The sequence below is a fragment of the Solanum lycopersicum genome, chromosome 10 (genome assembly GCF_036512215.1).
Source record: "Solanum lycopersicum chromosome 10, SLM_r2.1".
NCBI lineage: Eukaryota > Viridiplantae > Streptophyta > Magnoliopsida > Solanales > Solanaceae > Solanum > Solanum lycopersicum.
This window is the reverse complement of record NC_090809.1, coordinates 14,709,460-14,721,198: the sequence shown is the minus strand read 5'-3', so window position 1 is coordinate 14,721,198 and position 11,739 is coordinate 14,709,460.

The window sequence follows — 11,739 nt, the reverse complement described above, 5'->3', positions numbered from 1 at the left end:
TTAATCATTTTCATAATATTACTTTTATTTTACCTTAACTCTCTTACCCCAAAGTAACCCTCAAGTATTACTTGGTGCAATGCATGAATAGTGTCCCATTCCACCATCCACACTCAAGCATCACCTTAAGGTCACCAAGGTGAAAATTAGTACAATCTTTCTCAACTCAAACATATATATTCATAGAATCATAACATATCTTAGAACATATAATTCACATATGTATCAACATGCTTCAAAGATCATCATATAGGACTCTTTTACTTATTTCTTCCTATCATAACCCATTTAGTCTCTATACTCATTTTAAGACAACATACAAGTCAACACTACCAATGTCATGATAATGAGGTAATAGTCGTCAATGCATAATTGAACTTCATTTCACTAATACCTCCTAAGACCTTACTCATAATCCCAATCTAAGCCTACTAGTGCAATGTACATGTGAAGCTCCATATCTTACACATACTAAGTAAACCCGCAAAGAGACCACAAACACTATCACGTACTTCATACATCAAAGATACAAGCTGTAAAACACTTAACATGTTATTAGCCTTTAAGGCACATGCGAGTCTCTAGCTGCCTTAGTTAATTTTTTAAGGTATTACGATATCCCCACTTGGGAACATTCGTCCTTGAATGACACTTGTAGTATTTAAAACACTTTCAAGGACTCAATGGCCCATATAGCTCTTTACAACATTCCAAATATCATCACATAATAGTCAGTGTACCAAACATACAAGTAACGCCAACTTCGTAACATTATGCACTCAATGCAGCACAAGCAAGTTAAACCTTCATCCTCTCTCTGCTTAATTCATCAAGCACACATAGGCATCTTTCATGCTCGTAGGAGGAACATCCTTTTCCTAATAATGACATGGTTTTTACCTTTCATTTCATTAAGATCTCAACATACGATATCATTTAAATCACGTATAGTCATGTTCAAAATCATCACTCAAGAGGAAAATAAGCAACTCATACTAAATGAATATAAATCATGAGAAATGTAGTTCATCAAAGATCCTTTTTCACTTTCTAATACCACTTTCTATAACATCAATGTTCTGATACCATGTTTGTCACAACCATGGAGAACCCCCTAGAAGTAACATGGCGTACTTGACCTCTCAGAGGTCTTATACAAGCCCATAGACATTAGTCATCGCATAGACATAGAAATTTGGCGGAAAATTTAAAACTTTTCATACCACATCATATGCTAGAACATCACTTCGTATATATATATATATATATATATATATATATATATATATATATATATATAATAGCATAAATACATAGTTAGACTCTAAGTATCTTTTGCCATCTTAGACTCAACATCAATCGAGTAGAATAGGGCCACGACTCTCAACAACATAAAATAATATCTAACCTATTACATGAATTTGAATAAGAACTTGACATAGGAAATCCTTGAATCATAAGGATCCCTTTCTTTGAAGTTGGGATATCTGTATATGCTCCTCACTTAGCAGACATTCTCTAGCAACCACCACGTACACTTTGTGTAAAAAGATGAAGAAGAATGGTATTATTGCAAGAATGCACAATGTATGACAACCATGCAAAAACATCCATTTCAAGAGGACATGTAGTTAGAAACCATGCATCATGCCTTTTTAAAGAAACTTCATAAACATTGACAGAATAACGCAACATAGTTCACATACTTCATATAGAGATGTACAATGTTCATAACATCACATAACTCCACATATTATATTTAAGGCACATTTAATATTTTCATATTATTACCTTTCTTTTAACTTAACTCCCTTACACCAAAGTAACCCTCAAGTAATACTTGGGGCAATGCATGAATAGTGTCCTAAATCACCATCCACACTCAAGCATTACGTTAAGGTCAACAAGGTGAAAATTCATACAATCTTCATTAACTCAAACATATACATTCATAGAAACATAAAATATCTTAGAACACATACTTAATATATGAACCAACATGCTTTAAAGATCATCATATAGGACTCTTTTACTTATTTCTTACTATCATAACCCATTTAGTCCTTATACTCATTTTAAGACAACATACAATTGAACACTACCAATGTCATCATAATGAGGCAATAGTTAGAAATGCATAATTGAACATCATTTCATTAATACCTCCTAAGACCTTACTCATAATACCAATCTAAGCCTGCTAGTGCAATGTACATGTGAATCCCCATTACCTTACACATACTAAGTAAACCCACAAAGAAACCACAAGCACTGTCACTTACTTCATGCATTATCATTGACAAGTTTAGTCAACTACATGCATATCAAGTAAACCCTTCATCATATACTCAACACTACCAATATCATACATATCATCATGCAAGTAGCACAATCCAATAATGTCATGCATAATAGGCATTTACATATACATATACATATAGAACTTCCTCCTAGAACTCCCTTCAAGATCTACTTGTGCAATGCATAGGTAAAGTATCATACCGTCACCTACACTAAGCAACTCATCTTAGTTAGTCCTACTTAGGGTTCATCATCTTGCTTCCATAGTCGATTTTACATTGGGGAAAGCTTGACTCAACCGACACTAGACGATGTGAATTAAACATAGAATCCGATTTCATGGAATCCTACACCGAAAGAATTTGCTTTACTTGACAAGGTAGAACATTAAAATCATGCTAGCATATAGGTGGATCCACTTACTAGGTCCAATGGGGGAAACATAGTTAAGGAACTAGGAGATGTATTATTGAAAACCTCTTTTTGCCAATTGGCATTCTAGTTTCCAACTCATGAGGACATTTGGTGAACATGCCTTCATTTTTAGGAAGGGGCACCCCTCATTGTCAAGTTCACCCAGTGCTAAGCTAAGTTCACTTTTTGAAAATCCTTTAAGTCTTTATTAACATTACTTCATAAAAACAACATTTAGAAGATTAACCCTTTATTTGGATAACTCATAGGTTAATGATGAGAATTTCCTCTCATCAAACCTAAATCATGTGAGAATATCCTTTCACATGGACATAGCATATTCAAAGCATAGTGTAGTTTAGAGTACAATTGAGTAACACTTTTAATAAGACCCTACTTCACTAGATTATCATAACATGCTTCATTCATACATTCATGTGTGTGTATGAGTATACATGAGGAAACCATACTCATAAACACATTTAGACGCTACACATGTTCATACTTCATCATATCATATCATAGTATTAAGATACATAATCGATCACATCTAATAACTCACAATCATGCATTTACCATCATCTTATATGTATCATTTTCATAGATTAATCATGCATTCATACTCATGTACATAGATAAATCAACCTAGAAACTATTCTATCAAGGTACACATGTGCAATGTATAGGTAAAGTCCCATACTCTTACCTATACTATTACACTCATCAAGTCATCCAAGTTGAGATATGTGTGTGTAAATTGGTCAACATTATCACATAATAACAACAACATGATATTTGAGGCAGCTACCCTCTAAAGATCAAAATACATATTCATGTCCCTCAAGTCATAACCAATTCATACATAGAGTATAAGGAACTATAGACCACACACCAACATTATAAAACAGGAGACAAAACATCTTAATCATTTGAACCTAAGACTCCTAATCATGCTTAAGACCACACATTCATATAGGGGTTCATAGGTAAGGGGATCATTCTAGAATGTCATTCATCACGACAAAACACCTATAGACTTTAACTAACCCTAACATAATCATTCAAATGTTTATAACATTAACAATACACCCTATATCATAAACTAGAAAAGAAGACTAGGCATATTACTTCACATGTGATCATCATAACCTCACTTCACAAAACATATATTTTCCTTCAAGGCCATGATCACATAACATAGATAATCACAAGAAAGTAAACACTGAAAGCATAAGTGGACCATACCACACAATGTCAATTCAACTACAATAGGCTAGGGATTAGGGTGAATTTACCGATTCTCCAAAATTGGATCATCATCGGTAAATTCCCAATAATTGATAACCAATTCACAGAGATAACAATAGTTATAGGAAATTCAACATAATCGAGTCATAGTTCAATCAACATTGAATCAAGATCAAACGACCCACATTGTAGGCCAATTTGAGAATTTAAGAGGTTCATGGGTTATTAATGAAATTGGATTTAAATTCTTCCTAAAAACAATATATAATCATAAATTAATCATTAGAATTCTTTTGAAATCAATTTGACAATGAACCCATGGCTAGATTGAAAGATAGGAATTTAGATCATGAAATCACATTGAAGAACCTTTGAAGGAACTCCTTAGATGGAAGATTAAATAAGGATAAAGGATTACTATACCTTACTACATGAGAAGCCCACGAAAACTTGAAGAAGAAAGCATAAGAATTAATACCCTAGGATGTTTTTGAGCTTGATCTCCAATGGAGGTTTCTAGAGAGAGTTTCTTTTGAGAGGGAAAGTCAAATTTGAAAAATAAATCGGAATTGGGTTTTGATATTTTTAACCCACTTAATATACCCAAAATATACTAAATAACCACTTGAATCTATTTGGAACATAGGGTGAATTTCCTAATTCACCCCTTACTTGGCTGCATTTAGCAAACATAATGTAGGCTCAATCGACATGCAGAGTGACAACAATCGATGGAATGATGCCACTGTCCTGCACGTCCGATGTTTGTGTCAGAGACCTCATATTAGGGTTTAAGCTCATACGCCTAAGTTTTGAGCCACACCCTCAATCTTCGGGGCGTCAATCAAACAAAGGGTCGTCATTTGAAAACTGCCAAGGTAGTGTACTGCCTTTTTCTTGGTCCTCCTAAAGGACCCTTTGGGTGGTCCTTGGGGAGTCGTGCTCGGACATTTAGACGCTAAATACCATCATGAGCATTTTAGGGCCCAATCCTATCATTTTAGGAAACAAACAATACATAAAACATATAAAGGCACAATAGAACATACTAGCACGTCTAAGGACTAACTTTCGAACGTCTTGGTCATTCTTGGACGTTTGACCTCCAAACCACTTCCAATAAACTATAATATCTGTAAAATACTTAATTAACATGTTATAACCTTTTAGGCACATGTGAGTCTCTAGCTACCTTATTTCATTTAGAGGGTCTTAGAATTTGTCATGCAGAAGACATGCAATGACATCTTCAAATCCTCAGCAAATCATGAGTTGTAATGGACATAATTTGTTTGAAAGCGGTATATATTATATTTTACTCTCAATACTTCTTTATTTTCTCATATAGTTGAAAAAGATATTTATCAAAATCCATTAAGATATACTCATTTATTGTATGAATGATCTTTTTTTTTTTTTTTTACACAATTTGCTGGCCAAAGCGGAACTATATCTATAAATATTTTACATTGACTTTGCAGAGATATAATGAACATTACTAGGTGACCTCTTTCAAAAAAAGAAGATAACTGAAAAGTATTGTAAGAGATGCTACCACTTTTTCAGTTGAAGTTTCTACTAACAAATTTATTTTAGTCATTTTTGAGAGCATCCAAGAGGATGAATTCTCAAATAAAACTACAGGTGCGAACGCCATCAAAAGAGATGCAACACAACATGGAACTTTTTCTTAGTATTAAAATTGGACATAGTCCAAAGAAGAGTATCAAACGCTTAGGAAACGAGCTGAGGAGCGACTTCCATCATAATCAAATCACACCCTATCAGAAGGCATATGGGTTTTTCTTGGAGTTTGTCAGTTTTAGTTTCGCATTTGGAAAGTCCTTGGTGTTCACCGAAAGCCTTTCTAATCTGAGTGACAATGTACCAGATCTTTGAAAATTATGTCCTTGTAAGTTCTTACTTATGGATGGCTAGAGCGCTACATTAATGTCTAAGAGGTTCCAATCCTTTTTTCATACTTCTACTTATTTTGTCACTTTTCAAAAACCAAAAGTTATCTTGCATAATAGATTTCTTTTTCAACTGATTGAGTCGAACTACAAGCACAAAGATTTCCTAAGTTGATGGATATGTTGGGGGTATTGGTGTTCAAAACTCGACTATATTATAATATTCTCTCTTTAATCTTATTCTGGAGCATTCTGGTGTCTTTAAAATTTGATGTCGGGACAACTTTGAATTCTTTTAAAATCGCGCATCAAATAAGCTGCATCGAACTACAAGTTGCTAGAATTCTCATATCGCATGAGATATGTAGGAAAACCACTTCCAGGGTTCGGCCATAATTCCTAAAGTCCCTACCAAAATCCTTCTCTGAAAGCTGAAGATGTTGCCGACATAAATTTGTTTCGTCAATTTCATTTTCCTAGAGTTTCTTTCATCAATCCAAGTCAAACGAGGGACAATTATAGACATACAATTTTATAACTCCACAATATAAATTAATCCTCGAGCTTCATCAATTCCAAGCAATTTTAATTAATTAGTTTTTGTAATGTTCATAATATTTTTCAAGTTATTTTAAATTAATTTTATCATTTTTATAATTTTTAAGTAATATATATGTTTTATATAGTTTTTATATAATTATTATATTTTATAAGCATTTCAAAAATCATCTCAAAAAGATTTTATCAGTAAGAATTTAATTAAATTAGTTTAATTTAGATTATGGTTATAATTTTGAATCATTTGTTTGCATTTAAATTGATTATTTTATTTCGTTCAGGTTAAGAATCTCATAAATTAATTAATATTAATGCCTTATTTAAGATTTAACAGAGTTTATTAATTTAACCCAATCTATTTATTTCTTAAACTCCAAGATCTAACCTCTTTAGCCTCACGTTAAACCTATGAAGAGGCCAATTTTGCCATTTTCTAGTGACCCAATTCAGCAAGTTGAGCCCAACCCCTAGTTAAACAGTTCAAGGCCCTCTTTTCTTAAGTCAGTAGCCCAGTTCAATTCCGAACCCCATTTCCCTTAATTGCGAGACCCATTTCCCTTTTGTTTGCCAATTCCTTCGTATGACCCAAACCAACAATAAATCTCAACCCAGCAATCCCAGGCAGCGTGAAAACAGAGCAAGCCACTTCAATTTGGCAAAAGCCTTACTCAACAAAAACAACAACCAAATAATGCCTACTTGTGTCAAATTCAAATGGGAATGCACAGCACGCTCACAACGTTTAGGTGTACAGGCAGTAAGCTGCAATTCTTGTCACCTTCTTTCAGCGTCCCTTTTCCGTCTACAATCATAGTAGCAAAAAGGCATGCGAAATCATCCTCGCGCTTTGAGATTGACTAACTTAGTGTCTCAAGGACATTCGAATCGATTCAAGACGCCATCTCCCCTTTCCTCTTCCGAAATGGGTTAAAGTCTTAGAGAAAAGGATGTCTTCCCTTAATTGTGTGAGATTTTTTATTTTGAATTCGAATTAGTCCCAATCTTCTCAACTGATTTCCCCCATTTCAGCTTGATTTTCTTCTATAAAAGACCCTCTTTGCCTTCAGTTTAATGTCAGAGGAAATATGGGAGTGAAATGCCAATAGGGATGAATATATGGTAAAAATTTATAGCCACAATAAACATACAAATACTTAGGAACTAGAACTCAAAATCAAAAGGCGAGAATCCAGATTTCGTTTAGTACTCTTGCTTGTTACTTCTTCACAAGAGTTCATCCGAATCTTAGTTAGTGGTGTCAGAAAAAAGCCAATTACTAGCTCATACCCTATGTTTGCTGCCCGAGAAAAGGTTCTGATGGAGCCACCTCCTACTCTTGCATTTCAATTGGGCCACGAAGGCCCAAATTTGCATTTATCACTTTAGACCTTTTTCTGAGTCAAAGAATCAACGAATAGGTCCTGAAGTTGAAACAATATGCAGTAGATCGGAGAATTGAAAATATTGGATCAGACCCACTCTTAATTTCAAAAATTGTATTTTGTAAGTTTAGGACTAAGCCCTTGTCACTTTATCGTATTGTCAGAGTGTAAGACAGGTGGAAGATGGGCTTAAGGCCCAAAGAAATAAATTTCAAAATTTTGTCTAGGACATGTAAAAAATGGGCAAAAATTAAGTCAATGACCAAAAACAAAAATAGGCCCAAGTATTGGTCCAGGCGGATAAAGAATCAGTATTGGGCCCAAGTTTCTATTTTTTATTGTTTTGTAATTGCTTACTTGTTATTATGTGCTACTGATTTTAAGGTTCCCTAAATTGAAATTTCCAAAAGAACCAATTTATGTTTAACACTTTTCCTAATATTATATAAGGTTATATATTTTCTAGTTTACCCTATTAAAGCATTTTAATTCCGCGTAATTAATACTCCCCAATGTTTCCCGTTTCCTTAAACAAAATAATTTCAAGCTATAAACATGTTATTTTTGTAATGGAGTCAATTAAGCATATCTAAACTTTTAGCCAAATATACTAATTGTAGGATAACCGCATGTTAGCGGGAATTTCGTGTGCTTTCAAAACCTTCCTGAAATGTTATCATGAAACTGAAGCCCCTTAAATATTTTCAATTGATTCATGTTTTAATTTATTGAAACAAGTTTTCTTAATTTCCCTTTAAAAATTAAGTGGTGACTCTCTAAAACTAGTATTGAATTATTTTTAAATTAGAACAGTGACATGTTTTGACCGGTCTCTTATTTGAACGAAAAATAAAATTCTACCAAGTAACACGGCGTACTTGACCTCTCGGAGGTCTTATACAAACCCATAGTTATGATTCATCGTATTCACATAGTAAATTTAGCGGAAAATTTAGAACTTCTCCTATTACATCATATGCTAGAAACTCACTTCATATATATAAAATATCATAATACATATTTAGAATCTAAGTCTCCTTTCCATATTAGTGTCAATAACTTTGGAGTACTTTAAGGACACGGCCCATAAGACACATTACATAACTATACAATATTTAAAGACTTTACCATAAAGACATAAGTAGGAGATCCCTGAACTTTAAGGATTCCTTTCATTGAGTTTGGGAATCATCTATAAATATCTTCACCATTCAAGACGTTCTTTAAGCCTCCATAACCTACACTTTGTGTAAAAAGAAGAGAAGAATGAGATTAGCACAAGAATGTACTAAGTATGAAAACCATGCAAAAACATGCATTTAAAAGGGACATTTTCATTGAAATCATACTTCATGCCATTTTGAGTAAATCTTTATAAAACCATTAAGCAGTAGCATTCCTATCATTTTCATACTTCATAGAAACACAATCAAAGGCCAAATATCATAGAAAAGCACTTACAGAATATAAGTCTAAATTGAGGTCACTTTACAGTGAACTCGATTTCCTTTACAGTGAACTCTCCCTTTCAATTTATTAGTCTTCAAAGAAATACTTTAGGGATACTTGGTGCAATGTATCACCTTAAGACCACAGTAAAAATATACATATAATCTACACAAGACAACACATACCATCGTAGAAGTATAATACGACATAGACATAGTTAAGTCAAGACCTTCATCATATAGTCAACATGATCAACATCATGCATAAAGACTCATATCATGCACATCTTCATAACAAGTAGACAAATACTGCAATGTCATCCATAAGGGACACATACATAGTGACATGCATTAGAACACCTTCCTAGAACTTCCTAAGGAGTCACTTGTGCAATGTCTAGATGTGTTCATTACTTCCATCTATCCTAAGTAACTTACCATAAGTCCTCCTAGTTAGGATCCTATTCATTTACTTCCATTGTCCATTTTACCTTAAGGGACACTATATCCTTAACCGACATAGACCATGTGATGCTAAACGTGGAATCCGGTGTCATAAAACCCCATACCGATAAAGGTTGGTCTACCGGCCAAAGTAAAACCAAACATAACATATCTTTCTTGGTGGATTCACTAGCTAGTATCCTATGGTGGCAACATAGTTATGGAACTTGGGTGACTCAGGGAAATATCAACTCTACACCCTTTGTTGGGTCATGAGGATATCCATCTCGTGAAGACCGTAGTAAACCCTACCTCCCTTATTTGGGAAAGTGTCACTCCCTCACATGAGGACCGTAGTGAACCCTACCTTTCCTATTTGGAAAGTGTCACCCCTCATCTACAAGTTCACTTGGTGCTAAGCTAAGTTCCCTTTATTCAAAAAGACTTTATTACATTTTTTTAATAAAAACATTGGCTTAGGATATTCATTATTTATATGCTTATGGCATATTCAAGCACCTATCTAATGTTGGAGTATTCTATGAAACACCTCTTAATGTTACTCCATTATTTATATCATCATTTATGTGTGTGAGTGTATACATAAATGTGAGCAAACCTTTCACATAACACATAATGTAACACATGTTCTTATATCAATGCTTGAGTCTATAGGCGTTACTATATGAGCAATCCTTTTATATACCTACTAAGACACTATGCACATTCATATCTCATCATATCATATACATAATATTCATAACAAGTTCATATATTCATCATTCATGTACTTAGGAACCAAACCTAGGAACTATCCTATCAAGATACACATGTGCAATGTATAGACAAGGTCCCATACCCTTTGCCCATACTAGTACACATATCAAGTCATCCTAGTAAGGGAATACAAATCATACTTTCATAAACATCACCTTAATATGCATAGTAGTAGACACTAGTGAATACGAGAACTACCTTTCATTTAGACACAATGACTGATATTACTTGTAACATGCATGTAAAGTGAGTGTGTGTGTACATTGGTCAACATGAGCACCTAATGGCCATCAACAAACACATTGAGGAAGCCACGCTCTTAGACCATAACACTCTTTCAAGAATAGACAACATAACACATAGCATAGGAGACAAGTCGACTTTATTTTCCACTTAAGACTCCTAACTTGTACTATCCATGTATTCACATAGGGGTACATAGGTAAGGGGTTATTAAACATTTTTAACACATCAATGGAAGCACCTATACTTTACCCTAACATGGATATACATATGCTCAAACAATAGCCACACAACCTAATTCACAAATTGAATAGGAAAGTAGGCATAAGCTTCTCATAGTGTCATCATACGCACATATTCATAAGATAATCAATTTGACTTCAAGTCCATGGTAAACACATATATAATGAAAATAAATTAAACACCGCCACCATAAGTGGACCATACCACACAATGCCATACAAGGCTTCATCAACATTTCTATAGTGAATAGAAAAGTAGGAGAGTGGAGGAAATAAGCATTCTTACCAACTCCTCAACCTTTGATCCTCATTGATCTATACACCTTGTTTACCAATAATTCATATATATGGTAGTAACTAAATGTACTTTAATCATATAAGAAATCATGTACAAGCCGCTACAAGATCATGCTATAACATAGTACAAGGCATCTCACATGTACTAAGAAGTAGAAGAACATAGACCATTAGCCAATTTACTTTATATGGATTATAGATCATATTTCATGAATCGTATCACCCTAAGGGAGTAGCTAATCCTATACTTAGTCAAACATGCTCAAGCACTTGTCGATTCGCTAGAGGATAGAGGAATTTGCCAATACTATCAATTCCCTAAGGCCTTGATCACCAATCATATATTACAAATAAAAATACATGCTAGGCAGTACCTAATGAAATCATAGACTAGATGAGACACTACTACAATTGCCATTAATGTCGACATAAACATGCTTCATATAAGGAGTTCATGGAAGACAAGATTACA